This window comes from Triturus cristatus, chromosome 8 (assembly GCF_964204655.1).
Source record: "Triturus cristatus chromosome 8, aTriCri1.1, whole genome shotgun sequence".
NCBI classification, from domain to species: Eukaryota; Metazoa; Chordata; class Amphibia; order Caudata; family Salamandridae; genus Triturus; species Triturus cristatus.
In genome coordinates this window covers 1,264,394,862-1,264,421,270 of record NC_140591.1, presented here as the reverse complement: position 1 = coordinate 1,264,421,270, position 26,409 = coordinate 1,264,394,862, and the positions used below count along the sequence as shown (strand labels likewise).

At 44.9% G+C, this 26,409-nt stretch overlaps 1 protein-coding gene across 5 annotated transcripts in view; it reads left to right on the top strand.

Annotated features, from left to right (window-relative positions):
• Nucleotides 1-26,409, top strand: part of LOC146805693 (uncharacterized) — a 582,641-nt gene that overhangs the window by 153,671 nt on the left and 402,561 nt on the right. For all 5 annotated transcript variants that reach the window (XR_014967885.1, XR_014967884.1, XR_014967887.1 and 2 more), the window contains exon 3: nucleotides 13,733-13,792. The gene's annotated coding sequence lies outside the window, so the exon portion shown is untranslated. The remainder of the gene's footprint in view (nucleotides 1-13,732; nucleotides 13,793-26,409) is intronic.

Sequence of the window (26,409 nt, the reverse complement as noted above, 5' to 3'; positions counted from 1 at the left end):
TCCAAGTACCAGAACCTCAAGGACCCCATGCCCCTGCAGCTGGCAACTTGCATGGTTTGTGTCAAAGACTAAAAAACCACTAATAACTACAATATCTACCACACTAAACAGAAATCCTCAAATAAAGAAAGCGGCCACAAACCCAAAGATACCAGCCTGCTGCCCCGCAGATGTAGGACTGGTGCCCTCTCAGCAGACACAGTAAAAACGCCTAGGAGTCCTCTAGAGTCAGGTTTTACATTGGAATTCCAAACACATTTTGTTGTGAAATCTTCAGTGACTATGGATAGGAACCGATAATAGGTTTTCTTTGAAGAATTTAAACAGCTGCTCTTGTACTCATAAACCTTGGTTGTGCAAATGGGCTGCACCTACAAACACTGACATTCCTCCTAAACAAACTACAATGGAATCAGAACTCATTGGTCAAACTGCTCCTACATCTTAAACCAAGGGATCACATCCCAGTCCTCTTATCACTGCAATGACTTAACATCTCTCTACAGATTTCTTAAGGTACCAAGCGGTCTAAATGATTGGCCCAAATTCTCCAAACATACATTTCCAACCGCTGCCTAGGCACATCATCTGTTCCGGCCCAGTGTTACCCATCAGAGTGCCCAGCTTCACACTTTGCACAATTCAGAACACCTCCTATGAAGCAGGCCTCACATACCTAGCCTTCAGTGTTCACAGATCCAAACACCTCTCCCACCCCTCCATTCTGCCCATCCGACCTGCTCCTTACCCCATCAACAAAGTATTCCAACAAGGGCCATAGATGCCTCTGAGACCTTGAAGCTAAGATGGGGCTCCCTTCCACAGCAAGCATGCATTTTACTATTCTCTGAGCCCATTCTTGTAAGTCCCTGGCCTGGTGGTGGCGATCAACCCAAGTACCACTTGCGCAGGTGTGATTTATCGAACTGTGTGTCCATCATAAATAATCAAACACTCAGTCAAGCTCTCAGCTCTTGCTGTGCAGAAGCTGAGTTGTAAAGGTCATCTGCAAACCTGTTAATTGCATATGTTTAGAAAATGTACTGTGAGGGGAATCCTAACAAAGCAGATCTAATTACTGGGTGAAATAAACATGCAGGAAATGCACCCTTTGATCTGTTGGTGCGAATATCCGTTCACAAATGTGCATAATGCTCAAAGAATCTTTAAGTGCAGAATAGCTTTGATTTACTTATTTAAAACAATGTCAAGAGTGGTGTTTCTTAAAGTCATCAGTGAATTCAAAGTTTTTATCAATACAATACACTCCACAGTTTATTTTTCATGGTACAAGATCGATTTTTGTTTGTGCATATTATTTCAATTACATTTTAAAATTAAAATACACAGGCTACAGCACAAACGTAATGTTACTACTTTGTGCAGCTATTTTCTTAACATTTGTCACAATAGGGAAGTCATACAAAATCCAAACATTTACACTTATTTGGTGCTGATACTATTGCCATAAGAACGTGTCCACGAAATAGACTGCAAAAAACGGACAAAGGAACAAAAAATACATAAATGAAAGTTAAAAACAAACAAAAAGTATTTTTAGAAATTATATTGACAGGTTAATAAATTAGACCAGTGAAAAATAATCATACATGTTTCAAGCTTATAAGATTTTAAAACCCCTCTATTTGAGTCACGTTTCCCTTTTCTCTAACTATAACATACATATGATTAAGAGGTGCATTCAAGTGAAGAAGAATCCTCCCACTTACTGTTCAGAAGTGTGTCCAACAATTTCCTTAGATGTCCTATCTATAGCAGATTGTCTCATGGTATTTACACCGAAAACGTTTTTCGTATCACAGTGTGCATCATCATTTTAGTGAAAGTCTGCGGTTAGATGAGTAAACTCCTTCGCTTCTCTTCCCTGGGTAATTTCCTGCCATGGTAGTGTATAATAAGCACCACATTTAGAGGACCAGTCTCATTACTGCCTCGATGAAGATGAGAATCAAACAGCCACCCAAAACTGTACCAGACAATGATTCACACAGTGACTGGTGGGGACTCTTGTTGCCTGTTCTGAATGTTGTTTAGTGTCTCGGATATACTCAGTGGTGTGGATAGATACATTTTGGGGCAGAGTTACAAAACGTTTACACAAACAAACGTAAGATGATGTGCCTGGTTAGTCAAAGTGCAGATCTATAAGTGAAAATTGTGCACAGTAATCAGTAGGACCGGTGATTGGGCTTCAGTGTGTAGCGATATTGATCAACTTTGCTGCGTTGCGACTTACGCCATGTGCAGCTTATTTCACTTGCTCCCACGCGTAGAGGCAGATGCATATCACATGCATACTGACCTTATTAGTCTAACCCAGCTGTAAATGTTTTTCAGCTCTTAATCATTTATGTCTGAGAGATAAGCACGGCCAAAACTGTGTCTCTAATGGATTCATTTGCTCTGCAATCTTGCACAGTGCTGGAATGGATCTTAGAAGTCAGGCGTAAACATATCGAAAGCAGTCCCTGTCTTGGTAACATCTGAGGAGGACAGATGTGAACTTAAGTCTGTTAAAAATGGTTCAACCTTGAATTGATCAAACTGAAAAATGCACACCACAACCTCGAATGATGATGGCTTCGCTCTGACTCCCTTGAGGAAAGGACCTTTTGCAATAATCACATGAGAAAATATCACTGAGCTGTAAAAATAATGCAGCAAGTACATTATTGTGCTTCAGCAAACAGGTTGTGAAAAACATTCAGGGAACTCTTCCTGGTGTTCCGCAAGACTTCCAACAGTGATTTGTTAAGCAATTATGTGTTTCTTTGACACAAAAATCAAACAATATCAAATAATGTATTGTTGCTTGCCAGAATGTCACAACCACTCCCTTTCCACACCTCATACCCAAACAGCAACCTTTACCTTCTTAACCTCCCCACCTTTTAATATGGCACAAGTCAGTAAACAGAAAGTCTCAAACATGCGGTCAGATCTGCTCTAAGCTTCTTCCTTGCAGATTTCGTGAACACGGTTCTTCCAGACATGACTGACTTACTCAACATCTGTGCATAAAAGGTGTGTTCTTTTATCCATTCACACAAGCATAGATAATCCTCTACTATAGAAACCAAACGGATCTCAGGGACAAATCCAGCAACTAGCCCCTCCCCACATTGCCTTTCCCAGCAGCATTCTAGAAACCAACAGCCTGCGGGTTATGATGAAACCAGTATCTTTAGCTGGTTCACCATTTGAATTCCAGACCTCTGAAATAAGTGGAAGCAGCACTTGGCCATATTAGAGTCAAAGTGGTTTGATCCCTAGCTCTCACTCTTCTAGCAGTGACAGTCTTCCTTGACCACTTTAGATTTTACCACACAATCCGCATAAACATCCTGTTGGACAACCTGCAAGTCTGGACTGGGGTATGGGAATCAGACACAACCCTGAAAGTTTGTAATATCATTGCTCTAAAATCAGAATCAGCAGATCAGAATAGACCCATTCCTCCACAGAATTATCATCTGCAACATCCCTCAGAGATCTGTCTTGTCATTTCCTGGTAAGTCTTTCCACGCATCATTTAGCCTACCTAATTGGCCTGCTCCACCTGTAGTTCTGTATGTATGTAGTTAATAAACACATCCTCTTTCAGCTACATGATACATCGTAGTACTCACACCACATTCATTTTTGGATGAAAGTGTATCGCTCATTTGCAAAATTACAAGAGGGATCCAAATTGCTACCTTACAGTTTAACATCTTTAAAATGTGCTTGACTATCAATATTCTGGGGCCTTGTCAAGCTCCATGACTTGGGTAAATGAGGTCACCTAGCCTCATGAGTATACAGGATCTTGAATAAGTTACAATGGTTCATACTACATCCTGGAGGGCATGGGTGTTTAATCCAGAGATAGATGAGTCTCTCTGAAGAGAATGGGGCCCGCATAGTGCTAGCATTGACAAAAAGAGGTGCAACCATAGCACAATCTACATGCATGTCTATACATAGGACTGTTGGAACACCAGGTAAAATTGTTAGTCACTGTATTACTGATAGTTACTAGCCTTTCCATTCAACTGTTGGAAATGTTGCTATGAGTGCAAACAGGTGCAATAATGTTGTGTCTTGGCTTACAAAGACACCCAAGACCGATTTGTATTAGTATCATCCCTATGAACTGAGGGTGCATGCTTTGGAGAAGTTATCCTGATACTGAGAAGATATATGGTGGTGATTGATTTCATCTTGAATGTCTGTCGAACCCCTCAGTGACGAGCTTCATGATTACCTGTAAAGTAGTGGATCTTGTCTCATTACACCTTTGGAGCTCTTCAATGTTCTGCAACAGGAGGTTTAAAAATCAGATGCTCGGTGGCCCAGGCCTGGTCAGCAGACCCATTTAGAACAAGCCAGCTTGTCTTCTTGCATTATCTTTGTTACACAATGTTTGCTTCAACTGTTCCAACAATATGTTTAACATAAAATATATTGGGTTATGGAAAACTCGCTATGTCTGCATGCTGCCAGAGCTGACCTCTTGGACACCAGAAGTAGGTCTTATCGATTACTTGCCCAGGCGCCTTAATACCAATTCATTCACAAAGCTTTATTTGTTTGTCAGACTTACACATGGAAAACTCATGCTCAGCTTTATTTCTGATTCACATTAAAGAATGTCACTTACAAGTATAGAGGTTCTGCAAAGCATGTTGATTTGTATGCATTTGTCAGTGACATATTTAAGGCTTTGTCAGAGAGTGCTAGAGGGTGTCAGGGAAACAAATGAAACAAACAACTTATCACTTATGTTTTGTTGATTTTATAGCACGTTTTGCCACTCCAAAGTTGCCTGTGGGTATTCACACCCATTTGCTGTGCCCTTTCCTGTATTTGCATCTTCACTGCTTAATCTATGAAACATGGGGTATTGGTATGTGGTGTGTGTGGAAAATGCATAGAAAGACTACTGGCCAGATTCATAAAAGGCATTTTGGAGTACGTGAAGTACTACTTCTGTACTACTGCTACACACACAACAAGAAGTAATTCACACACCTTTAGCTGGATGTCTCCACCTCACCTTTCTTTTCTGTGTAGAGATTTCCATCCTGGTGGCGGAGATCTCCACACACCAACATTTATATTTTAGCAGTAAATATGTGAGGGAAATGGAGGAGTGGTTGGAAAATGGAGAATAATTACTACTAAATAGGAGGTGTTTAGAGAAATTTAAAGAGGAGTATAGGGAGAGACTTACTAATACAAAACAAACATCAACATTAGAGTAAGACAGTTATAATTACCAAAATACACCTCTTATTTAACAACAGCTGTGATCATGACAAAATAGGCTTACATGACTCCAGCCTTGGAATAAGTAAAGCACCACACATGGCCAACTACAAATACTTCAAGACACTCTCGTACAAAACAATTCTACAATGCTAAATTAACATATCTCTCTATATCTCTGTATATCTATATACATATATTCACTGAAAAAAACAAAGGTTAAAGTAACGTTATAGTTAAGTGAATATGTAGGTGACAACATTAATGTTTTGAACTAAAAAAAACATAGAAATGAGTTATGGTTAGCAGAGCTAACTATAACTTACGCCCCCATCATGCACTGCTTATGACATCGCATTTTACATCACTCATGTCATGTTCTATGACATCATTTATGACATCGCTGATGACATCTCAATAACATTGATGATATCACTGATGGGCATTGCTGAGGGAGCAGATATTTATGCTGTTACCTCCAGGCAGAAGAAATATGTTGTTCTGTTTCCCTGCCTGCATCACCGGGAGCTTACAAGTCTGCACCCACCCAGCGGGAGTATTTATAAATCTCCTGACGGTGGGAGGAGACTTTGTGTTTGCTCCCATTTGGCGGGAGGTTTGAAAATTCTCCTGCCAGTTGGGAGCAAAGAAGTTTCCCTGCCCACACGGGTGCAGGCAGGGAAACTACAGTGCCCCGGGGGTGGGCTCCACAGTACACAGCAAATGAGCCAGTCTTCGGTAATGGATTTTCCGGGTCAATTAAAAGCTATGGGAGGAGGCTGTCCCTGGATTATGGGGTCCTGAGGGCCATTTTAAGGCTTGAGAAAGGGGCCATGTGGCCACCCTCTCTTTAAAATAAAACTTCAGCCCAGGGGATGGGGTCCCTGGGGCCGAAATCGGCTTGGGAAGGGAGCCCACATGCCATCTCCCTTTAAAAATACTTTGTGCCCTGGGGATGAGATCCCCAGGGCTCAAAACTTCTCGGGATGGGTGCCACCTGCCCTCCCAGTAACAAATACTTTGTGCCCCGGGGTGGTGGGGTCCCCCAAGCCAAAAACGGTTCAGGTAGGCAGGCCTAGGAGGACAAGGTGTCCCTACCCTGCCCCCTTATATCAATATTTTGTTCTTTTTTACTTCAGGACAGGGGACTAAGTCCCCAAGTCCTTTAAAGGCTGCCAGCACCATTTTTTTCATGTTGATGGTAGCCAATCAGAGTGCTCGCTTCGCTGGAGTCTGACACCCATGGGATCGAGATGGCTCAGAGGGAAAAAAGCTCCCATGGCCTATCAGAATGCTCTATTTTTAAAATGGCGCTCCCACAAGAGTCTCATGGGAATCCATCGGACCCAATGTTCCAGATATACAAAAATATTTGTACCTTTATTCCTCAAAAACTACTGAACAAATATACACCAAATTACTAAAAGCACATTCTGTGGACCAGGATCTAGCTTCCTGCTAAATTTGCTGTAATTCCGTTCTGCAGTTTTTGCTGCAGCCCAGCCTAAAGAAGTCTATAGAAAATGCATGAGGAAATTTGCTTTTGGGACCCCCTCCCTTTTTCTCAACCCCCCCACTTGATGTATCACCCCACAACTTTCCAGTAAGGAGCCAAAGTGAATTTGCTTTTTTTCTGGAAAGTTTTGTGAAGAGTCGTCAAATGATGCGAAAGTTATTAGCAAACCAAAAACTCCCTTGTCAATATATATATATATATGTATATATATATATATATATATATATATATATATATATATATATATATATATATATATATATATATATATATATATATATATATTGAACACTTTGATGCATGGGACACTTCGTGTATGAGTAGATCTATGCATGCAAACTTGCCAATGTGAATCAGGTCCTATATTTTTCCACAGTATGAGTGGCAATATGAGACATTACATGGAATAATGTTTTCCAAATGTTAAAATAATAGTCGATTTTCAAGGTCTTCACCACTAGTTACACATGCTAAAGAAAGTCTCCTACTCATTCAAGCCACATATTGATAAGGTATCAGAATCTTGAAGCAACCAATTTACCTTGCCGAAAAAACTCAATACGGTTTAATTCGCACTGTTTGCCCTTTCACTTCATGATTGAACTCAAACTTTGCTGTACAGCCTTCAAGGCCTTTACTCTTTGTCCGTCTGCACACCCTGCTGTTATGTTGATATCCTGATAGCCCATAGACTAGGATTAAGATGGTTTTGGTCTGCCTCTTTCTGTAAACCGGCATTCTCTACAGATGTTCGACGTTTGTTGAAATCTCTTCCACTTGACTTTCACCTTATTTTGGGTCTTTCTGCCATTTTGTCAAAATTTGAAAACTTATTATTCAAATTGGCCTCCGTCTGCTGAATAGTTTGTTAATGAATTGTTCTAATGTTTGTTTATTTTTACATTTACTTGAGATTACATTTTTTCTACTGAATTATTTATGTCTTTTTATTGATGTACTCTTGTTTGTTAATATATGTCTAAGTGGAATGAAATAATATGCCTGTCAAGTTAAACTGGAAAAGAACATGGAGGCAGATCCGTCAGGATCATGGACCATGTAACTTTGGAACGATCTGTATCCTTCAATTAGACCTCACACAAAAAAAACATTAATCTAGAAAGAGATACAAACATCATTGTTCAGACAAACTTCAGAACTAGATCCATAGTACACCCTCTGTAATCCCTTGAATGACAAGTGCACTGTGTGCTTTCATTTCCTTTTTAACACCTGAACAACTTGTGGGTTTTGGAAAATATTTGTCTTCTAAATATGTGTTTTTTCTCAATTGTTTTTTAATGGCTACGCGTAACATAAGAAAATGTGCCCTGTGGTCACATACCTATGATAGCTGAAGTTACATTATGGTGGTGATGGACCTCTGTGTCAGTGCAATGTGATGATGCAGTGTGATGTTTGGGGTTTCTTTACAGCAACAAGAAGTACATTAATAGTTTGAGTCACGCCCTTAAACCAGTGAGCTATCGGGAAAGAAAGGTATTCTTTGCTCGGTATAACAGAATGTAGTGTCTTCCATGCATACAGCAATCTATTGTTCATAACTTGAGGGAGAGTCTCTGCTCAGATTTCTACTCCCAAGCAGGGCCAGACAGGTCGTAGCAGGCACCTGGCATTTCCCTGGTGGGCCAGAAGGGTGGGGGTGGTTTTGGACCAGTGGGGGCTGTTTTTTGTTAGTAGGGGCCAGTTTTGCAGCAGTGCTGCAAAACTGGCCCCTTGTAACAAAAGCGCACACAGCAGCGCAGCATTGTTCCCGCGGGCAACCACCCCCAACCCGGGGCCGGTCAGATCTAATTGCCAGGGCTAGTTTGCGGTCCCAGTCCGGCCCTGCTCCCAAGGTATAAAAAACCCAATAGACTTCAGAAGTACTATTTATCCTGTGTGCCATAAAGTACAGCCTGATCCATCACAATTTCACGATAACTTCGTACTATGCAGATATACTCTATTTAAATTCATTGTATGTAACTATTATCTAAATATCACGGAAATCTAGCATAGTTGTGGCCCTTCCTTCTGCACACCCTTTCTGCAGGCAGTTCCACTTTTCCAAGCACTGCCACACTTCTGATTGGGGTTGGCATAAGAAGAAGGAGAGGAGAGGCAAAGAGGCCTGGGCACTGTATAAGGAACAGGAACACCCAGACCCAAGCACAGCAGGGGGTACATGCTAGGTGGCCCACAGTCAACCCTCCACCTCCCTTACCCAACCATCATGGGAGGGCAGGGATCCATATAAATCAGCAGATGCCCTTAGAATTATCAACCAGAGAAAACCCACAAGCAGCCCTAAGCCCATCAGGGAGCCAGTGAAGTGCAGGCAGAACAGCATGGCACAGCCCCTACAAGCCCATGAAGAAGACAGGCACACAGAACATCCTAAACAAGAGGCAACAAGACAGTGAGGTCAGAATAACCTTCCACAAGCCCCAAGTCTCCCACGCAGCACACGTGAAAGGCTAAGTCCAGCCAACAACCCAAGTAGAACAAGCATTGGCAATGCCACACGGTGTCGCCTAAAAGTGCTATACAGCACTGTGACTCCTGTGTAGCATGGCTAAAGAAAGAAAATTAAAAAGATGCAATGATGTGGCCGAGTTATCATTTTTTTGTTGGGTGTATGTGTTCAATACCCATGCATGCTGCTACGGTAGCACACTGTTGTGTTTCTTTTTTACAGATTTGAGATGGATTGTAAATGTTTACATTTAAAATGTAGAAAAAATAATGAGCTGGTTGCAGGGGGTGATTCGAGGTGTGGACAGGGGTGAAGTAACACAATAGGCGGAGGAGAAGCAACATGGTGTGCAGGCTGGAGAGAAGCCACAAGAGGGAGAGATCACGAGCAAAAAGTGCAACGTGAATCATGGCTGCAGAAACACAAAGGCATAAGAGAGCTGAGCAACAAGAGTGTGGGTTGGGGAAGAGAAGTACATGGCCTGAGAAGCAAGAGGGGCCAAGAGACAGCTACAAAAACATATGCTCTCTCTTGGCGAAGGTAATCAAAAAGTTTTTTAAAAACTCGTTGTTCCCTAAAAGCAAGCAGAGGAAGCATAAAAACCAGCCAATCAAAAGAGTGGGTTAAAAATGCAATGCTCCAAGGGAACTATTGAGGATAAAAACATCAACTAAGAAGCAGCCAGATTAGAGGGACAGGAAAGCCATTAATGATCTGAAATGGGTGTGTTCCAAGCCCTCTCCATGATCTTGGTAAGCCCAAAACATATCTTCTGCAACCAGACAGCTTGTACTGCCCGAGGGGGAAGGGGGGCGGGCTGGGAGGTAGGGGGGAAGGAGGCTCAATCGCCTTTTAAATATGGCACCTTTCTGAGATACTACCATCTGCAGAAACGTGGGTGGAATCAAACATATTAAGTCATAATGTTTTTCGAAAATCAGCATTTTTAAAATGGTTTGCTGTAGCTGCCAAGTGGCACCATGGCATGCCTGACACCGTTCACAGATCTTGACTGTTTTTGCCAATGCTAGTATGCAGGGATTGGGGAACCCATACTCTCAAAGGCAAAGGAGAAACTAAAAGTTACAGAAAGCAACATTCTGTTGTCTAAAATGCTGGGAACTGCTGAAAGTTTCATACTGCCTGTTTACCCCTAACCTTACACTTTGGAGTAGCGTGCTACTTGCCGTGAAGCACTTCAAAGCTTCGTCAGCGGTAGTAAGCTCTATATATAAATACAATTTGTAATTATCTGTCCCCAATATGCAACTTGGGGCTGTATGTGCCCCACACGAAACAAGAAAAAAGACTAAAATGCTTGTTGGCGTCCGGAGCTCCGAGCAGGAGCCTGGTCAGGGACATGCCTACTGGAGGAGGTTTCTATAACAAATGAAGGACTTCATCCAATAATATTCTGTTCAGAAAATACCCAGTGAGCCCAGCCCCATGGGAGATTGAATGCATTATTTAAAAAGAGGTATGCATGCTTATCGAATAGGTGACGGTGTGGTTCCTCAGATGTTTCAGAGCTTTTAGCCCAGCTGTTGTGTGAATGCTCGAGCATCTAGTCATAGCTCAGCTAAGCCCTCCGGGTCTGATTCAAAAAGTAAACACACTTTTGTGTACTTATGATTGTTTGAGATTCACAAGGGGAGTTACGAGGATGTTTTTCAATAAGTATTTATTGAACCGGCGTCATTCTAACGTAAAATAGGTGTGCTGAAACAACCATCAAACAGAAACATATATAAATGATTGTAAGCACCAACAGAGTAAAAGGATGGTAGATTTCTACCATCGTACTAAAACCATGAATACAGGCAAGTATATAAAATACATGACAGTAATAAAAGCATACTCCTACGATGTGACCCTAACTAGATGTACCTAAGTGTACCTAGCATGTATGTAGGTGTAAAGACAAGAATCCCTCTAGGAAAAAATCAACCGCATTACCTGAAGTGAGAGACCGTGGGACCCCATCTTGGTCTCGAGATGGACACCCCGCAAGGGATGTCAGACCACTGCGAGCTGGAGTATCTGCATGCAGGAACCTCAGCACCTTGCGTTTGTGTGTCAGCCTTTTCTCCTGTGTAGCCTCAGCAGAGATATGGTCTTCATATACCCAATGTAGTACCCTCAGGGGATATACATCGCTGTTTCATGTTGAACTAGGATGACGGAAGGAATTACCTTTATACATAGTTATTATGCAGGAGCTGGTGTCCTGCTGTGATTCCAAGAAACCTCATGCATAATGAATGAGGCTAGTGTTCAGAGAAAAACCCCATGTCATTTAGGCATGACCGTAACTGGGTAAAATGTCAGTACCAAGAACCGTTATGTAGTGAAATGGCAGGGGAAATATAGGTGAAAGGTCAGGTTGCTACCTGAGCCTGTATTGGGCACCTGTATGAAACATGACAGTATTGCTTTGTGGGTGATACAAATCAGCTTGAATGTGGATCTTCTGGCAACCAGTAACTAACGTAGGGCCCTCAAGGCAGGGGAGATGTGGGCTTGTGGCTTTACATATAGGACTAGTCTGGCAGCAGTGTGCTGAATCCGTTGTAGTCTTTTCATAGTTGATAAAGAGAATCCATGGTAGAGGCCATTGGTGTAACAAGTTTAGACAGACAAGAGAGATAGTTGCTTGGACCTAGTGTTGATATCCCAGGTGGGAGAAGATGCGTAGCAGAGTTTTCATAGTACAAGAAAGATCTAAGGTAGTAATGCATATGAGAGCGCACATCAAAGAAGGTTAGTATTTTCGAGTTGGGTATACAGTAATAATTGTCAGAACAGGAAAATAGGTCACATAACAAGATCAATTAGTGGTGCCACTTGGGATAAAAGAGCACCCTACTACCTAGGTGCTGAAATACATGGGTCATGCAAAGCAATCCCCGTGCTAGGCAATATTTAAACAACGATATCCCGGCACTCCAAAGTTACAGTTGCAATTTGTGTTGGTTATTAACCACAGAAGCATAGAACAGAATATTAACAATGAAACTGGCTGCAGAACAGATTTGGTCCTCACAGTAATATGTAGAAAAAGGATAATTTAATTACGAATTTTTACAAAAGTAAGGAGGAATCGCAATCATGAGTACACTTCAGAAATCCATAATACAATAGGTAACAGTCAATATTTCATGAGAAGAGACCATGTGGTCTCCAAGTCTTAGTCCAGATGGATAACAGCCGACACGTGTTTCGTCACGTATAGTGACTTCCTCAGGGCTTTTATTGTAAGTTAGTAGAGACAATTTAAGTAACAGTCGTTTGTTTAAACTTGTTCCCAAAGATATTTCGATTGTACGTTTTCCAAAACTTCATTCAAGAATAAGGAAGATTCCTTATAGTTGTTTGTAAGTAATGTCTGTTTCCTAAGGAGTGGTTCTGATATTTGTACAACTTGTCTTGAAGGTTAAAGAATCTCCATCAATTGTATCTATTGTTGAGGAAATATAGACCAAACCATGATGTGCTATGGCCAGGGTACTTGGTTATATTGTCTTTTCGGATAAATGGTCGTTGTAACGATCCTCGTATGATTATTTAATTATTAGTTCTTAATATGATTATTGGCTCCGCCATGCTAAGTGGGGTCAGAAAACCGGCTATGGTAAGCCCGGTCTTTCGTTGTGAAGAAGACACGGGAGGCGTCTTTTCGGCTGCGTCAAACACATTACGCGGGCTTACCATAGCCGGTTTTCTGGATCGTTACAACGACCATTTATCCGAAAAGACAATATAACCAAGTACCCTGGCCATAGCACATCATGGTTTGGTCTATATTTCCCCAACAATAGATACAATTGATGGAGATTCTTTAACCTTCAAGACAAGTTGTACAAATATCAGAACCACTCCTTAGGAAACAGACATTACTTACAAACAACTATAAGGAATCTTCCTTATTCTTGAATGAAGTTTTGGAAAACGTACAATCGAAATATCTTTGGGAACAAGTTTAAACAAACGACTGTTACTTAAATTGTCTCTACTAACTTACAATAAAAGCCCTGAGGAAGTCACTATACGTGACGAAACACGTGTCGGCTGTTATCCATCTGGACTAAGACTTGGAGACCACATGGTCTCTTTTCATGAAATATTGACTGTTACCTATTGTATTATGGATTTCTGAAGTGTACTCATGATTGCGATTCCTCCTTACTTTTGTAAAAATTCGTAATTAAATTATCCTTTTTCTACATATTACTGTGAGGACCAAATCTGTTCTGCAGCCAGTTTCATTGTTAATATTCTGTTCTATGCTTCTGTGGTTAATAAGCAACACAAATTGCAACTGTAACTTTGGAGTGCCGGGATATCGTTGTTTAAATAGAGTTTTCATAGTAACAAAGCTTGATCTTGCTAATTTTTCTACTTGACATTCATTGATAACTTGGAGTACAAGGTAATTCTAAGGTTTCTTTCTTCCTTGGCTATTTCAGGTGGTGGTCCAGATCGTCAAACCAGGTGCAAAGTGGGTCATAATTTTTCAATCACCACATGTGAGTATTTCAGTTTTGGAAGCATTCAATTTGAGATGGCTCCATGTCATCCACTGATCTAACAGCTCTGAGGCAACTGAAGATTTGTGTTTCCAATGTCTTTGGGGCTTTCCAGCTTAAGGAATATTTGTGTGTTATCTGCATAGTTATGCCATGTGACCTGAAATTCATTGATGATTGCTGGTAATGACTTCATGTAGATGTTGAAAAGCAGATGATAGAGCCTCGAGGGAACCTTGCTTTTTGTGATGTATAGTTTGGATTGAAAGGTGGAGAATGGATGACATTTGTTCTGTTTTGAAAGTAGGATGCGATCCAGTCGAGGGCAGTCCCCTCTTTGCCGGCTACGTAGATTCTTTGGATTAAAGTGTCAAGGTCAGCTGTGTCAAAGGTAGCTGAGAGGTCCAAGAGAAGTAGTGTAGCAACCCTGTTGCAGTTTACTGTATTTTTAAAGTATTCCTATATGGCAATGAGGGCAGATTCTGTGCCTCTTCCTGGACGGAATCCAGTTTGGAAGTCGGAAAATAGGGAGTTATCTTAAATGAATTGTGAAATCTGCGCGAATATTGCTCTTTCTATGAGCTTGCCCAGGAAAGGTACATTTGTAGCCGGTCTGTGATTGTCGGGATCAAGGGGGTCTAGGATAGTTTTCTTTAATAATGGGCATATGAATGCCTTTTTAGGTCTTCAGGAAAGATTCCTGTAGTTAAAGAATTATGGATTCTTCTTCTTACTGGTGTGGCAGCAGAGGTAGTTTGAAGAATGTTCTTGAATATTTGTGGAGGACAAGGGTCATTAGGGCTGCTGGCTGGCCTGCTTGCTTTGACCAGATCCATAAATTCACTTTGTGATATTTGTTTGCAGGAATGGAGAGGTTGGGTTAGCCTACTCTTGGAGGGTATTTTTGGAAATGGGTTGGTGCTGGTGGTTTTCCTTTGTTTTAAATAGGAGTCCAACGTGCCTGCTTAGGTTGTATAATGATTTGCCAGTTTGTCCATGAATCCCTGAGTAATGGGACGAGTTCTTTCTATGCATTTAGGTTCATGGAATTCTGTTAGAATTTTGTAAAATTCTTTATTTACACATTTAGCATTTTGACTTCTGTCTGAATAGTTTTTAAAATGTTTTGATAGCTGACTTGTAAAATCTGTTAAGTTTCTGTAGGTGAAGTTTGTCCTGAATATCCAGGTGCGTTTCTGCTTTCTAATTTGCTATTTTATCTCTTTTAGTTCTGTATTTCTCAAAGGTGCCTGTTTTCTTTCCTCCTGTTTTATTGTTCTGAGTGGTATTAGGATATCAAAAGCTTCCTGTAACCACTCGTATAGTTTTTGAACAGAATGTATTGTATCTAGATCTGTGTTGTACGTTAGTTGTGTTTCTAACTATTCAAAATTGAGTTTGTTCCACTGTCGATAGGTGATGCATGTAAGGTGGTTTCAGCTGTGTTGCTTTGTGGTGTTTTATGTTGGAAAGCTAGCAAATGGTGGTCTGACTATGTGACTGGACTAATCGTTTGAAAGGTAACTAGTTCTGGGTGTGCAAAAATGACATCTTGGATGTGTCCATCGATGTGTGTGGGTTTGTGGACAATCTGATATAGGTTCCGTGTGTCAAGGCCAGTAATGATGGCTTTTGGATGGCACATATTGGGTTTGTCAAACCAAATGTTGAGGTCACCCAGAATGGATAGGTTGGAGTGTAGTGTTATCAGGTTTAAAAGTGCATCTAGAAATGTGTCTGGTAATGTTGCATTGCTAGGTGAAGGTCTGTAAAGGAGAAGGAAGTTACCGAAGGAAGTTGGTGTGGGGTTGCATCTGATGAAGAGGGCCTCACACTATGGTATAGAAGTGTTGTCATCTTTAGTGAGTTGTATTATTTGCTTGAATATAACAGCTAGTTCACCTCCTCTTTTGCCTATACAATTTTGTGTGATCGTTTGATAGCCTAGAAGAACGGCTTCATGCAACACTGGAGCCATGTCATCTCTACACCATGATTCAGTTATGAACAGTATGTCAGGTTGTGTGTCAGTGAGTAGGTCATAGATGTGATGCTTGTTTTAAGAGAGTGATCAAGCATTTATATGTAGGCAGTTTAGAGATTGTGTTTTGGTGATGGTGGGACTTTGTTTTGTAGAATAGTGAGCAGTATATTTTGACCTTGTAGCAGGTCTGTCATTAGTGCTGGTATTAGCTGAATGAGGATATCAATCATGTTGCTTTTCTATATTGTATTCCTCATCCAGCAGGCTTAGAAGGCATTTTGATGGGTCTGCGTGTGTAGGTGGTGGAGATGGTGCTTGAGAGTGAGTTGTGTTGTGTTTGTAGAGTAGCCTTATTGTGCAATAGACATGGAGATGCCAAGTTGTAAAGAGTGGCATGTTGTTTATTTTGTTTGTGTATGTTTAGAGCGGAAGGTGTACGAGTTAGGGGTGGTGGTGCAGCATGTAGGTCATGTAAGGCTCTGAACTGTGCAATGGATGAGAGGCGTTTTAATGATAATTTTTGTGTTGGTGTATTTGTGTTAAGTTTGGGGGAAGAGGGAAAGGTTGGCAGTAAAGATGGTTTAGGATGGGCATTATTTGTTTAGTTAGCGGGTGGGAGTGGGTAAATGTTTCTAGTTTGTTATGCAAGGAATAATGCAATAGTGTGTGTGTGTGTGTGTGTTATTTTGTTGTGCTGGTGGTTGTTATGTATTGTTTTTGAAAGGTAGTGAGAGGAGATGATGATCTAGTGGTTTTCTGAGAATGATTTAATGTGAAGTATTATTGGTGAGTCGAAGTTGAATTGTAAAAGGGTGGTAATGTGTTTATAAAATAGTGTCTGTTCTGAGTGTTTGTGTTAGATTTGATAGCTGGAAGAGGTAATATATGTGGTGGATTGGAGTGTGAGGATTATTTTGTTGTGTTCTTTTGGTAAAAAAGGAGTATGGTGTTGGTGGATAAAAAGATGTAGGGCTGAATGTAGGTTTGGTGATGACGAAAGGGGTCTGTTAGGTGTATGTAGTGGGTAGAGCTGGTGCTGTATGAACAAGGAGTGTGTGTCTGGATGGATTAAATGTATGTATAATGTGGCTTTGTGTTGTTTTGGTGATATGTGCATTAGTTAGTAGTATAGGACAGAGTGGTGTTTTGTGGGCGAGTGAAGGTGCCATTGTGTGACAGGTGGGGTAGAAATGTGTTTATAGGTGGGTTGTGGGGGTTTGTAGTGGTTTTTGAGACAATGAAATGTGGTTAGAGTTTGTTTGTAGTACATGATTCAAGTGTATTGGCTGTGAGTGAGTTAATATGTTTATGACAAGGTTTAGGTTGGTACTGGTGAATGGAAAAAAGGGCAGCATTTTTAAACCAAAGCGGCAACTGCTCTTGTCCTCTTCGCCCTTAGCTTTGACACCCAGGCTGAGACACCCTGAGCCCCAAGCCTAAATAGCCCTAGTGATCAGGTGACACCTTCGGCCAGTGGGAAACCGAGCCCTAACCTGTCAGAGCACTAGCCCTAAGTCCTACGACCAATAGGAGACTAGGTCCTTACAACTAATCACAGCCCAAGTCCTAGCAACCAATCAGAACCCTAACCCTAAGCCCTAATTCCAACAGAAAACTTAGCCTCAGGAACGAATCAGAATCCCAAACCTATCAGCCAATCAGAACCCTAAGCCCTAAGTCCAAAAGAAAACTAAGCTTCAGGAACCAATCAGAATCCCAAACCTATCAGACAATCAGAACTCTAAGTCCAATGGGAACCCCAGATATAAGAACCAATCAGTGCATAGATGTAAACAACCAATAGAAAACCTATATAAGGGGCGTGTGACCTTAAGCACAGTCTAATGGCCCGGGGGCAGGGAAGCTGCTCCTGAAGACCAGAATCTCCTTGGAGACAGACAGGCTAAATCCACTCTTTGCAGGTCTAGGTTTAACCCTGCAGGTAAGGCCCAAGTCTAAGCAACTTAATATACTGCTTTTCGCACACTTAAACACATTACTTTTTTCTAGCCAAAAACGAGTGCTACCTACACTTTCCAAACACAGTTTAAACCATAAAGAATATGAAGCCATCTTTTAAACACACTCTACTTAGCCTCTGGAAGTGTACTTTGCCTTTAAAAATCAAAAAACCAGAGTGAGGGTATGGGCTGTGGGGTTGGCCCTGCAGGCCTAAGCACAGTACAGGACAAGCTAGGACACAGATTCAAACAGTCACAAGTGGAAACAAGCATTTGCAATGCAATAGGTCTCGCATTTGTGAGAGTTTAAGCTATTGGCATTGTAAATGGCAATGCCTTTTATTTATGTTTTAAAAACCAACACGTAAATAAAAGGCATTGTCATTTACAATGCCAACAGCTCAAGCTCTCGAGACCTATTGCATTGCAAATGCTTGTTTAATGTTGTGATTGCAACTAGCAGTAAAAAAAATTCTGTCGTGAGTACGGGTGGGACAACACAACCCACAGCTCTAATGTGAGAGGCAGGCTAGGCTAACTTTTTTTGAAAATTTTTATTGAACAATAAATCAATTACAAGCATGGGCCTACAACCACCAGGGCCGGCCGCTAGATTTGGGAAGGATCATACAGAGGTTAAGGCAGTAGTCGACTCCCGGGGTCCAGCCCCGTACATGACTCCGGATAGTCCTAGGGAAGCAGGATACATAGGTTTAACATAAATAACAAATAAAAACAAAAGGCGAGGCGTAAGCGCAAAAAATGTGGGTCTGGCTACATCCGGGGGACTCTACTTCTGACCTTCAAATAGCTACTAAAAGGAAGGAGTAATGATAGGTCGGGGGGGGGGGTCACGGGAGAGGAACGTCTATATTCGATTATCCCAAAAGTCGCAGGGAACCATCAAGGGTCAGGGGGACAAGGCAATATCGGTGGCCACTAGGGGGGGAACACAGATACCCCCACGATACGCGTTCCATTGCCCCCAGATTCTACCCCATGCCCCCGGTTTGCCACGAGCCACATACACGGTCTTCTCCCTGAACATGCACCAGTCCAAGTTCTCCTTCCATACGGACACGGTGGGAGGCCGCTGGGAACCCCAAAGCTGCGCTATATCTCTCTTGGCAATCATGTTCCCCAGGGCCGCCCACCGAGTCTGAGCCGCGTTATAATCATTGGGCTCCCACACATTCAGGACACAGCGACGCACCTCCGGCAGCAGCACTACCCCGGTGACTTGTCCCATGATCACATGAACCCGACGCCAGTATTCCGCCACCTCGCGACACTCCCAAAGGATATGGAGAAAGGTGGCTCTGAGTCCACATCCCCGCTTACAGAGCCCGTCTTCAGAAAATCCCATCGAGACCAGACGGGGACCCGTCACATACACCCGGTGGAGAATCTTAAGTTGGACCAGGCGGAGACGGGCTGGAATGGCCACTTCCTTGGGGGACGACAGTGCGGACTGCCAGTCCTCGTCGTCCAGTTCCACCCCATCCCCCGTCCACGCCTCCCGGAGGCGCACCAAGAGGTCAGCCCGATTATTGATAAGTTTTTTATAAATTAATGAAATAGTACTGTCGGGGACATGACCGTCGAGTATGCGGTCCTCGAGGGGCGAAGAAGCCGGGATATTGGTCCCCTCCCCAAAAACAGAGAGCAGGGCATGCCGAATCTGGGCGTAGCGGAAGAACTCCCTTTCCGTAAGTTCGTATTCGCTCTGGAGCGCCGCGAATGTTTTAACAGCACCCTTAATCCATAAGTCTCCCACTCTACTAATACCAATCGTGTCCCAACGTTCAAACCCCTTCGTTGTCCAAAGGCTTCCCAGGCGGTCGGAGGCAAACAGAGGAGTAGCACATGTTAAACGCTCACTCCAGCCCAAGGCTACATTGGCCGCCTTCCAGATCCGTACCGCAATCTTAGTAGGGCCCGTAAGGGTCCGTCCAGCCGAGCTGGAGTAAAGTGCCCTGTTATAGTTGCCGCCGGGAAGCAGGAATTTATCCATCTCATACGCCGGATTCAAGCCAGGCGCATACATGGCATGGTTAATGGCCGACAGCTGTGAGGCCCAATAATACCTGCGAATGTCGGGAAGCGCGATGCCCCCGTCGTACCAGGGGAGAGTAAGCTTTGCCAGAGCGATACGCGCCCGTCCGTCCCACACCAATCTCCTCTGCAGGCTCTCCACCTCCCGAAAGTAGGACACAGGAATAACATCGAAGGAGTTCTGAAGTGCATAGAGAAATCTGGGAAGAGACATCATTTTAAACAGTGCTGCCCGACCCAGCGGGGACAAGGGCAGCTTACACCACCGAGCCGTGTCCTCCCTCAAACGCCGAAGTGGAAGCAGGAGATTCTGCTCATAGCGAGCCACCGGGTCCATCGAGACGTATATTCCCAGGTATTTAAAGCCGGACAGAGATAACTGGATCGGAAGCCGAGGCGGCAAGAGAGGAGGGTCACCGGAGATAGGATAGACACAGGATTTAGACCAGTTGATCGTTAGACCCGAATTTCTCCCAAAGGAAGTCAGGACATCAAAGAGAACATTAAGCGACTGCCGCGGCGAGGTGAGATACAGGAGAATATCGTCCGCATACAACGAGACCCGATCCTCGAAGCCCGGGGCCCAACGGATCCCTCTGATCGAGGGCTCCCAGCGGAGCCAAGCAGCGAGCGGCTCCAAGGCAAGAGCAAAGAGCAGAGGGGACAACGGGCACCCCTGCCTCGTACCCCTACCGAGAGCGAAGGGCCGAGAGACCCGCCCATTAACCACCACCTGAGCCATGGGTCCCGTGTAAAGAAGCTTCACCCAGCCAAGAAATCCCTCCCCAAAGCCGAATTTGGTCAAGACAGCCCAGAGAAATGGCCACTCGATGGTGTCAAAGGCCATCGTGGCGTCTAAAGAAACCAGCACGGCTGGTTCGGAGAGATACTCCGCCCTGGCGAGGGCGCCGTGAAGACGCCGCAAGTTAAGAGCGGTGTTACGGTGAGGGATGAAGCCGCATTGATCAGGATGAATCAAATCGCAGATGACGCTCAACAAACGGTTGGCAAGGACTTTCGCCAGGATTTTAGGCTCTGCATTTAGCAGCGAAATAGGCCTGTAGGAGGCACAGCGGTCTCGTGGCTTACCGTCCTTGGGGATCACGACTATCGTTGCCAGACGTTGGTCATCAGGAAGGGAGCCTGCCTCAAGGGACTCCTGAAACATACGACGGAGGAAGGGCGCGAGTTTATCCGGGCGTAACTTATATAATTCAATAGGCAGCCCGTTGGGGCCCATCGCCTTGCCCGAACGAAGGGACCGAATCGCCGTTGCAATTTCATCTACAGACAAGGGGGCGTCCAGCTGCTCACGGTCTTCGACAGACAGGCCGGGCAAAGCAATATCCCTCAGCAGAAGGCGAGAGTCTTCTTCATCCCTATCAGTCACCGGGGAGTATACGGCCCGGAGGTGGTCAGCGAAACATTCCACAATCTCACCAGGCTCAGTCACACACACTCCATCCGAGACACACAGCTCCGGGACCACACGGTTCACTCTCTCCTTCCTATCCAGCCACGCAATCAACTTTCCCGCCTTGTCCCCGGCATCATACAATCGACCCTGCTGTTCCCTATACAACGTTTTGGCGGTGTCAGTGACAAGAGACCTGTATTCAAACTGTTTCAGGCTGAGGGCATGGAGCCCGTCCGGAGTGACACCCGCCTCCAAGGCCGACTCCAGCCCCGAAATGTCAGTCTCCAGCTTCACCACTGCCTCACTCTTGAGTTTCTTAGCCACCACTATCTGGGAGAGGGCGTGTCCGCGGATTACGGTTTTAAAGGCTTCCCACAGGGACATTGCGGACGACACCGACCCCTCGTTGTCAAGGAAGTATTGGTCCATAGCCTTAACCAGGCTGTCGCGAGTCATAGGGTCTCGCAGGTACCACAGGTTAATGGGAGCAATCCGCCCTGCAGACCGCGTCTCGGTGTCAAAGAGCAGCCAAAGCGGGGAGTGATCGGAAATACCCCGTGCCAGGTGCCTAACCTCCCGAATCCGACCAGTCTGTGCCGCGGGCATAAGGAAATAGTCTAACCTAGAAAGACTCCCATGCGCCCCAGAGTGAAAGGTGTACTGACATTGGGTCGGATGCATTAATCTCCAGCTATCTACCAGGCCGAAGGTCTCCAGCAGGCCACCAAGCCATGCCTGGGCAGCGGGGAGGGCCCTTGGTGGGTGACGATCCAGGTCCCCCGAAACCACCGAATTAAAATCCCCGCCCATAAGCAAAAGGCCATCCGGAAGTTCAAGCAGCATTCGACCCAAGTCCGCGAAGGTGGAGTTCTGGAGGCCCGGGGGGACGTAAACTGAGACCAGGGAAAGGGGCTGCCCCTCCCACCTCCCAGACAGACACACATAGCGCCCTCTGTCATCTGAGACTACCCTAGTGATATCCAACGGAAGTGAGGATCGCAGGAGAATGCCCGCCCCCCTGGAACCAGTTGTGAAACCAGAATGGGCCACGAGGCGGTATCCTCCCCTGTTCATTGCATGACAGACATTGCCCACCAGATGCGTCTCCTGGATAAACACCACATCAGGAGTAAGACGACGCAAATACTGCAGTACTATACCCCGTTTGATACGATCCCCCAACCCATTGACGTTCCATGACATCAGTCTCAACCCGTCCCCCCCCATCCCCTCCAATAGATCAAAGGCCCCCCAGTCAGTAGCACAGTTCCCGTATCTGGACAAAAATCAATACCTCGCCCTGTAAACAAAAAACACACAGCAAAACAACCCCTCCCTCCCCCCAACCCCCCCCCAAATCCAACTCCCCCCACCCTGCACCCCTGCGGGCCTGAAAACCCCCCCAACTTGCAGTGTGCCTGTCGCCCTACTAACCCCATTCTACGAAAAGACCCCGGAGGAGGAAAGGGACCCGTCCCCGCCCGCCCCCCACACAGGTCCTAGTGAGACAAAATGAACAAAAGAAGTAAAACCCAGCTGAACAGTGCAAAATGGCAAAATCAAGGACCAAAAGTCACTCCAAAGGGGACCCGTCACCTTCGGCGCCTGCAGAGGGCCCGGGACGGTCACCTCTGTCCGGCAACGAGTCCAGCCAGTCACTCACGGCCACAGGAGAGTCAAAAAAGGCAGTCCGATCCTCATGTTCCACCCGGAGTTTTGCAGGCTAGAGCATAGAGTACTTTAGGCCCAGTTCACGGAGACGGCGCTTCACCCCCTGGAATCTCATCCGCTGTTTCTGAACAAGTTGGGTAAAGTCCGGATAAAAGTTAATGGATGAGTTCTCATGACGCACCGGGCCGTGGACCCGTGAGGCCTGCAGAATCGCATCTCGGTCTCTGTAGTGGAACAGTTTGGCCACGATAGGCCTCGGGGGGGCCCCCGGCCGTGGCCGACCGCCCGGAACTCGATGTGCCCGCTCCACGGCAAAGAACTTACTTAGGCCTGCAGGGGCCAACTGTTGGAGGATGAGTTCCTCAACCAGGAGGTCAACCGGGCGGCTATCGGAGGACTCCGGTACGCCTATGACACGGATGTTGTTGCGTCGGGCCCGTCCCTCGAAGTCCTCCAGCCGCCGGGCCATCTGGTCGTTGACCGCCTTAATGTCACCAAGCGCGGCCTGCAGGTCCGACACATCCGTACCAAGGGTGGAGGTCCGCACATCGAGAGCCTGGACCCTCTCATTTGTTTTGGAGAGATCTGCCCGAATTAAGGTGACATCAATCGCCACCGTGTCGATTTTACGGGCCAGGGCCTCGTATTGCGTGGCGATGGTTTCTCTGATGCCATCAATGGCGCCCATGATGTCCTGCAGGGAGAGCTCCGGAGAGACGGTCGTGCCACCACCGACGGCGTCCGGGGGGGGGGCCGGTCGCTCCAGGGGACCCTCTGCCCTGGGTATAGCGGTCCATGTTGTTGGCCTGGACCGGTCCCCCGCGGAGGGAGGCCTTAGTCTTACGCCCCTCGGGGCCCCCCTTGCCCCCCATGTGGTCATGGACACCGAAGGGGATCGCTGATCAAAAGTCGTAGGGGCACCGGCACCGCAGACCAGCGCCTCACCAGAGACCACAATATAACGGTGCGGGGGGACCCAAGGCGATGGGCACTCTAGTGGCCGGTGGTGACAAGGCCTCGCACAGAGGCCAAGGAAACACCCCGCCACATCAACTGCACTCGCAGGCCAGCCCCCTGAAGTCCGAAAGTGAAACCGAAAGTGGTAGAGCGGCCACTGGCACCGCGCTGCAGCCGCTGTTGTTCAATTACGACACGGCTCCACGGTTCACCTTCGCCCCGGGCACCTCCGTCGGGTGGGTCCCAAAAGTTCGAACAACGACAACTCAGGATTCCCAGGTCCGATTCGAGTTCTGAAAGGAGATACGTGCTCAGCCGGTCTTCATCTGCCAGAATCCACAAACCAAATCAGGATATTATCAGGATAAATTCCGAGGAGCAGCAAGGGTCCGGGGAGCCCTGTGCTCACGCGACCATCTTGGATGCGCGCTAGGCTCCTCCTCCTAGGCTAACTTTTTTGATGTTTTGCCTTGTGCATTGCACTTATGCGTTTTTTTGCTTCAGACTAACAGGCAATGGCATTTGCATACTTCCATACAGTAAGAACTATGAGGACATTGGCAAAAGAGCTTTATGTGCCCACTCGCAGGTGTGAAGTGCTATATTAATGCTACAATGAAGGCGGCAGTGCTAAAACAAAAGAATATAGAAAAGCGGTCACACGGTAATCTCTACTGGAAAAAGAAACGCCAAAATAAACATGAACTTTGTATTTGTCATGGAGCATGAAATGTGACACTATCAAGTATTTAAACAATATAGGAAGAACGAAAAGTATTTCTTAATTTCAAGGTTGCTACATCGTATTAAAATGATTACAAAGTATACTCATTGGTACGTAGTGTTTGGTTTTGTAGCCCTTCAACATCAGGTGTTACTTTTACCGACTCTTTGGGGCTCATTTTATCACCCCTAGAGAGATGGGAAACTGAAAAGGACAGAATTCAAAACCCCTGACCTGATGGGCGCACGCAGGCATATCTGCATCAGGTGCCTTAGCCCACTGAGCTAGCGCAGATTTTCACATTGAGATTTTATCCCACTAATGAAAGCCATAGGTGGGCAATATACGCCTTCTTCGTTCTAAGTAATTTGGGGAGAGGGAGTGGGTACAATTTTCGGAATCACCAGCCTAATGTCAAGCGGATGGCTCATGTCCTCCCGTTCTACTATATTCATTTATTTTCCTGTTAGCACGTTCACTTATTAATTCCTTCCTCCAGCAGTCGAGATTACAAAAAATTTGAATTGCACCATAAGTGCTATACTATAATCTGAAAACTGCAAACCTTCTGCCGAAAAAGAGTAGTGATTAGTTTGTGGCGCGTCTGTCCCGCAAGCTCAGTCTGTGTAAATGGGTTCCATGCTGGTTTTAACCTTCACAAGTTCTTTTTATACGTTTTGAGTTGCGCTGCTGACCAGTGCAGCCTGATCACTGTGACTCACCCGAGGGGCTTTCGTGGTGTTCACACCCTCATATTTTGGGATATGCTAGCCTGCTTGCAAGATTGCAGCCCCATTACCCTGCCCTCTGCAGAGCCTGGGGGGCCTAGACCGGTGAGACTGCCAGTGGGTTAGGGCATGGTGTGAAGGGCCATCCAGATTTGAGTCGGGGATGAGGCTGCCTTTCATCCTTGCAAGATCAATGGCATGAGTACCTGTTGCGTGTGTTACTGACATTCCTGTCGACAGCTCATTTTTTTAGGGTGTGCATGCCATACAAATCCTGCAGTGTATACATGTTATTTAGCGTATCCCAAGGAACGCATAAGCCATGATGAAAATAAAAACGGGGAGTAACATTAACTGAATAGTGTGAAAATAATTCTCACTCTGTGACCTCCCATACTAACAGCAATGGCCTTCAGAAGCAGTCACCCCAGTGCAAAGGGCCACTGGACGATTCCCGCATAATTATAGATTTCACACACTGCCCGCCACCTTTAATGCAAAACATAATTTTTCTAGGTCAAATGGATCAAGAGTTACTAAAACAAAAGCACCACACATGTTGCAGCATAGTGAAAAACCCTTGTCAAAGTCTGTCAAATTTCAAATTCTATTCATTGTAGATGGGTCTTAAACTAGTACAAGCGAGGTCCTAAGTTTACACTGACATTTCTAATTTGCTTTAAAATAGCAACATATTGCTGCCATGAATTGTGCCACAGTTCTCTGCATAATTTGACTTTTCTTGCCGGACAATTGTGTCACCCTTCCATTTTGGCATAATTCCAGTGGCTTAGGGTACGCCTTAAATTTGGGATAGAGCAGACAGTGCACTCAAAGAAATCCTCTGCAGCCAGCTGCCTGTGATTTCGCTGACTGCTACGCTTAAGTAAAATAAACCAGAATATCCAGTTATCCAGCCTCCTGTGTTTCAGAGCATGTGCGCGTGGGATACGCGTGCAAGGCCTCGCGCTCCGAGAAGCAGCTTTAAAAGGTAGAGGCTACAGAGAGAGAAATATCACTGACAAGGATGAACCAACGGTGGGTGTTTATACAACTGAAGTGCGTGGTATTTTATCAACCCCAAGGCAGTGAAAGGGTTAGCATAATCTGTGTTTGCGGG